Genomic DNA, 6,633 nt, shown 5'->3' with positions numbered 1-6,633 from the left:
TCAGTGCTCATCCCTCTTGACCTCTCTTGCATCCTTGACACTGGATCAGCCTCTACTCCTTATTACTGTCTTCTGAGTTTTTAGGATGCTGTTCTCTCCTGGTTTTCCTACCTGGCTGACTTCTCTGTCTCCCTTGCTGGATCTTCATCTAGGTTGTGTCCACTAATCGTGGATATCCCCCAAGGCTCTGCCTGGCCTCTCATCTCTTCTCCCCCACACTCTTTTGCTTGGTGATCTCATCAGTTTCCAGGGATTCAATTAATATCTCTATTCTGTTGGTTCTCAGACCTATTTGTTCAGACCTACCTCTCTCTGGACCTCTCATCTAATATCTCCAACTGTCTATTGTGCATCTCAAGCTAGATGTCTTATAAACCTCTTAAACTTAAGATGTCTAAAACAGAACTTACCTTTCTTTTTAGGTTTTATTGATGTGTTTTGTTTTTATGTTAACGAACATTTACAGATTATCCCTACTTCTCTTGTAACGAAGTAAAACAATAGTGACCTCATCTGAAAATCCCTGCAACATTCCACATCTGTAGCATTCCCCTCTATTTCAAAAAATTATTGTTTAAGTTAACAGAAATCTATTTTCTCTCTTTCCTACCTCCCACTCCATTGACAATAAGAGAAAAGACAAATTACTTATAATAAATATACAAACAAAACAAATTCCTTCAAAGACAGTATACCAAACATATTAATCTCTCTCTCTCTCTCCCTATCTATCTATCTGTCTGTCTGTCTGTCTGTCTGTCTAATTCTGCACTTCAAATGTTACCTCTTAGGAACACTATAGTACAGTTCAGCATCATTCCTCAGGAACTATAGATGATCATTTTATTGATTATACTTCTTAATAGTTCTTATGGCTCTCACGAACTATTGTTTGTGTTGTTTTTATATAAATGGTTCTCCTGGAACATTTCATTCTTCACCAGTATATAAAAGTCTTCAAATGTGTTTATTTTTATTATGTTGATATCATGGTATAAATTGTTCTTCTGGTTTTACTTTCTTCACTCTACATTGATTCATATAAGTCATGTCTCTTTGAAACGATCTCTTTCCTCATCTCATATAATAGAACTTTATCTTATAATAGAACTCTATCGTATTCATGTACCACAACTTATCTAGTAATTCCTAAACTGATGGACATTTCTTTAATTTTCAGTTTTTTGCCACCACAAAATGAGCCATTAAAATTTTTTTGGACATATAGAATCTTTTCTTCTTCTTTGATTACTCTTGGGCATAAGGTTAGGGGTCATTGTCAGGAAGGTTGGGGGTAGGGTGTAACCTTCCTGGGGCTAGGAAGGTTAGGGCTTGGCACCATTTCTGACCAAGGCTTCCCAGGTACCCCATGGGTAGTGAGAAGCCTAAGGGAAAGAGAGGAGAATCAACAACAGCTCTTGTAGGAGGTGGTGTTTGAGCTGAGGTTTGATAGAAGCTAGAGATTTAAGTGCCTACTATGTGCTAAGTGCTGTGATACACTGTGATAAGTGTTGGGAATACAGATACAAGTTTAAAAAAAAAGACAATCACTCCTTATTGCAGTTGTCCACTGGTTGGTCTCTTTGCCTCGTCTCTTCCCATTCTAGGTCATCTTCCACTCAAATGTCAAATGGATCTTCCCTAATATACAAGAATGTCACACATATAACCCTACTCAGTCTACTCCAGTGACTTCCCATCACCTCTGAGATCAAATATAAAATCCTCTGTTTTTGAAAGTCCTTCATAACCTGCTCCCATCTTTTCTTTACATTCTCCTTTCACCTTACTCCAACCTCTCCCATATTATACTGTGCTATCCAGTGACTCTGCTGTTCTTGCTGTTGATGGCATAAGACATTCCCTCTCCCTACTCTAGGCATTTTCACTTGCTGAACTGCATACCTGCAATTCTCTCCCTCCTCATCTCCACCTCCTGGCTTCCATCACTTCCTTCAAGTCTCCACTAATGACCCACTTCCTTTCTACAAGAAGCCTTTCCCAAACCTCGTTCATCTTAATGCCATCCTTCTGAGATTCTCTCCAATTCATCCTTTCTATGTCTGGTTTGTACATTGTTATTTGCATGTTGTCTTCTCCTTTGGAATATGAGCTCTTTGAGAACCCAGATAGTTCTTTACTTTTCTTTGTATTTTTAGAACTTAGCACAGTGACTGGCATAACTTAGGAGCTTAATAATTGCTTGTTGACTTAAGTACAACAAATTAAAAGGCCCTGGAATGAGAAACAGCATGCCCTGAACCACGTGGGGAGAAGTAATAGAGTAATAAAGACCTTGAACAAATGGTACAGTGGAGAGAACACTAGCTCTAGAGATAGGAAATCTGGGTTTAAATCCTTTCTCTGACACTCAAGATTGTTTCATTCTTTATATTTGTAACCACAGTGGCTGGCACATCTTAATAAATGCTTATTGATTACTATCTGTGTGACCTTGGGTGAGTCACTGAAACTTTTTAGTTAAAAAAACCCCCTCAGTTTTCTCATCTATAAAATGAAGGGATTGCAATAGATGTACCTCCAAAGTAATTTCTAGTTCTGTGATAGTGTAAATTCAGTGTCCCTGTCCCTTAGTCCTCTCCAGCTTAACTTATCACTAGTAATTTCTTCCTTTCAGGACTGTTGGAAAACCATCTCTTCATCATCAATCCTGCATCAGCTGCAAATGCAATGACTAACAGGCAGAATGCAGACAGCTGAGCTGCCAGAAAGTGACTTACCAATGCTAGCTGCTTTAACAATAGTTTAAAATAAATCTAAAATAATAGGAACAGTAATTTGTCTCTTTCTTTAGTCTTTCATGGGCACATTAATATGGATGTGGCAAGCAAGTTCCAAGTCTTGAATTGTGCTCATTAAGTCACAGCTGGCTGGGAATACTTGTCAATCTGATTCTTTGATTTCCCTGAGCCTATTTTATAATAAAATTAAAATATGCTTCTCCTCTCCTCCATAAGAAGAGCTTCTATGCACTCTGGGGAGGAGGTACTATGCTCTGATGATGCTATTTTCTAGAAAGAAATGCATGTCTAATTTCTGTAATTAAAACATTTAATTTGGTGATTACCCCACAGGAAAAAAAATCCCTTGAATTAACCCTGGTTGGGAAGATTCCATCCAGCTGTTTTAGCATGGGTTTCCCCCTTCCTTTCGCTTCCCTTCAGCTCAAACGGTTTTCATTGAGGACATTAGTCCACCTGCTATGTGATGTCACCTGCTGGTCATCTGCCACCATTTCCTAGAATGGATGTGATACTGGACACATGATTTTTGGTAAGGCTCAATTTTTTTTCTTTAAAATTTTTTTTTTTTTTTGCTCAATTTTCTTAACTGAAATTCAGGTCTTGATTTCAGGAACTCAAGCTTTCATTTTTAAGAGCATGTAAAATGCAAGGAAAAATTGTTAATAAAGAGGGAATCCAGGAGGGGGGGAGATAGCACCCCTAAAACAGATGCTGAATTTTCTTCTTTTAACTAAATTTTGGTTAGAATTGATAGTGAAAGGCAACTCTAGCAGCATTTGTAATGGAAGGATTCCGAATCAGCCCAAGTGACTGATGGCCCCAGATCTTTGATTGGATGCAGATGAGCTCATTCTCTACCCAGGGAAATTCACCTGGGCATTCCCCTCGTTAAGTTGGGAAATGACAAACCCAAAAAACGATGTGTAATTATGCTCTCCAAGAAGCAGCTAATTAATTCTCCCTTCCCCCACACCTCATCTTAGCTTCCACATCCCTAAGTGACAAAGGAAGTTGCCTAGACAGCTGCCATCCCCAGAGCGGAGGAGATAGGCATGCTGAAGGAGATAGTGAGGTTGAGCCCTCCCCATGGCTGATCATCAGCCCTGCAGGCTTGCTTGGCCCCCGTTCTGATTTAAATGGATTGCTGGAGAGTCTCAGGCTCCCAGGCAGGGTGCCTGCCACAACAGCTCAGCTCACTGGATGGTTTGGTATCTGAATTAAAACTGCAATAAAGTTGAGCTTAGGGGAAGAATAATAAAAGAACAAACAAACAAACAACCCCACACCAGAAGGCCGGGGAAGCCGTGAGTAATCTCGATGCCTGTGGAGAATAACAAAAGCCATAAAAAGGGACAGTCAACCTGTTCGGAGGAGAAAAGGATATACCCTTTTGATAAAGGCTGAATGATTTCCTTTTGTCTTCTTCCCATATTAAGCACAAGAAACCCAGAGAATGAATGGCAGGCAGGGATACAGAAGCTTCCATCCAGAATCCGGGTTGCTTTCTGAAAAGAGGAGGTGGGGAGATGTGGGGGGTGGGGTGGCATTTCCAGAGGAGGAACCCTCTGAGAATCTAAGCTCATCAATTTCCCCCGAGCCTTCTCCAAATGAGTCTGACAAGGAGCCCAGTTTCCACTGAAAACTACCTTTACGAAATTGAAATTGCTGCACTCAGTGGGGCATTTCTGTTATGTGTCCCGGTCAGAGGAGATTATCAGGGGCTGCACCAGGTGTGTCTATGGCTCAGGTCTGGTTTTCTTGGTGGTTTTGCCAATGCTCAGCCACCCATTCCAAGCTCTGTGAAGATACCCCCGGAAAGCACAAACGAGACCAGGCGCAGACCCCTAGAGAGTCTAGGAGAGTGCCATTGAGAGAGAGTGGATGTGGGAGTTCAAGAGGGGGGAAATCCTTTAGAATTATGTGACTAATTCCTCAGCTCCACACCAGCCGGAGGAGGCAGGCAGAGAGAGCACAGCTTTAAAGCCTGCTGTGTCACCAGGAATAGCTTGGTGGTTGGGAGGGTGAGAGTGGGGAGTGGGTACCTGGAGTGTGAAGAGGGCTGGAGGAAAATGGTAAATATTCAATTAATCATTCAGATTTGTGTCTAAGGAACCATATTGCTCAGTTATGAATTTCAAGAACTAGTAAAAAAATTTCTCTAGAGGAGAGACAGGAAGCCAATGATTGGTATAAATAGAGTGTAGATTTTCCTGGAGAAGGTTAAAATGGGCCAGGTAAACAACATGATAAAACTCAGAGGGTGAATGAGGGTGACCTTATTTGCATAAGTGAAGAAGCCGAATAGGGAATCCAGAAATAGCAGATGCTAGGCTTGACCTGAAATTGTCACCTCTCAAAAGGAGACTGGCATTAGAGTCGGGCAGGCCCTGAAATCAGCACTGACACCTCCATTGGGGTTTGTGTTTTGTACCATCCCTCTGCTCCAAGCATACTTTTAGTATGACAAGCAGATACAGGAGGGGAGGGCAAGGGGAAACCCATGGAGCTTGGACATTAGAAGATCCACTTTCTTTACTCCCATCTAATTCTCAGAATGCAAGAGATGGACTTAGGATGGGTAGTTAGAAGGATCAATCAATCCAATCGATCAACAAGTGTTTATTAAAGGTCCTCTATTTCTCCTGTAGGAGCAGCTAGGTGACTCAGTGGATAGAGCACTGGGCCTGGAGTCAGGAAGATCTGAGTTCTACTCCAACCTAAGAATCTAGCTGTATGACCTTGGACAAGTCACTTAATCTGTTTGCCACTGGAGAAAGAAATAGCAAACCATGCCAATACCTTTGCTAAGAACAACTCATGTACAGAGGTCTGCAGGGTACTGAAGAGTTGGACATGACTAAACAACATTCATCTTGCACTCCATGTGCTAGAATCTGCAGATATCAAGACATAAAGGAAATAGACCCTGTCCTTAAGGAGCTTATATTCTATAAGGGAAAAACATTTACATATACAGGAATACAGAAAAGAGATAAAAAAGAATTTGAATGGAGAAGCCATGGTAGCTAGGGGAATAAATGGATGAAGGAAAAAGCATTTATTAAATGCCAATTATGTATCAAGCACTATGTTAACTGTTGGGGATAAAAATACAAAAAGACAGTCCCTTTGTAGGTCAAACACACACTCTAATTGAGGGAGACAACATATATGATTGGCTTCAGCTTTAGGGCACATGGCAATGCCAACCAAAGAAGTCTGGAAGGCACTAATGCACTACTATTGGGAAGGGGACAGGAATTTTGGGTTTCCTCTGCCAGAGGTGGGAATGGGAAACCAGGGTCTGTCTAGTCAGGAAGAGAAATAGGAAGGGGACATTGGGAAGAGGGAAGATTGGGGGTGAGATCTGGGTGGCCTGGAGCAGGAAATGGGAGGGCTTGGCACCAGCTCTGACTGGGGCTTTCTGGGATAGCCTGAAGGGAGGAGTGGGGAAAAGTTCGGGACCAGATCCTTATTGGAGGTGCTGTTTGAGCTAAGGTTCGACAGAAGCTGGGAGTTTTAGGAGGAGGGCATGAGGGATAACCTGTACTAAGTTATGGAGATGGTAAGTGGCATAACATGTGGGGAGATCAACAAGAGGGCCAATTTGGCTGGAACAAGGAGTCTGTGAAGGGAAACAATGTTTAATAAGCTTGGAAAGACAGGTTCAAGTCAGGTTGTAAAGGGCTTTAAAATACCAAACAGATGAGTTTGTATTTGATCCTAAAGGTAATAATAATAATCCTCAAAGGTAAACACTGGAGTTTATTAAGCATTACATATTCCTGCAATTACTGTCATCATCACAAAATGGAAAATTTACTCTTCAATTAATTTCAAGAGGCATTTGTTAACTACTATACATAAG

The 6,633-nt window shown here is 41.3% G+C and overlaps 1 long non-coding RNA gene across 2 annotated transcripts; it reads left to right on the top strand.

Moving 5' to 3' along the window:
* The first annotated feature begins 1,965 nt into the window (after positions 1-1,965).
* Positions 1,966-5,857, top strand: LOC138155975 (uncharacterized). Of its 2 annotated transcripts, none has more exons than XR_011167041.1 (3): positions 1,966-2,066; positions 3,186-3,294; positions 5,414-5,857. It is a non-coding gene; the product is annotated as an uncharacterized lncRNA (long non-coding RNA). The 2 variants fall into 2 exon arrangements; XR_011167040.1 differs by having other exon boundaries at positions 3,096-3,294.
* The last annotated feature ends 776 nt before the right edge of the window (positions 5,858-6,633 follow it).

The sequence above is a fragment of the Petaurus breviceps genome, unplaced genomic scaffold, assembly GCF_028583685.1.
Source record: "Petaurus breviceps papuanus isolate PSGF00001 unplaced genomic scaffold, PetGlider_PUasm1.0 98, whole genome shotgun sequence".
Classification (NCBI taxonomy): Eukaryota; Metazoa; Chordata; class Mammalia; order Diprotodontia; family Petauridae; genus Petaurus; species Petaurus breviceps.
This window is presented reverse-complemented; position numbering and strand designations above follow the sequence as displayed.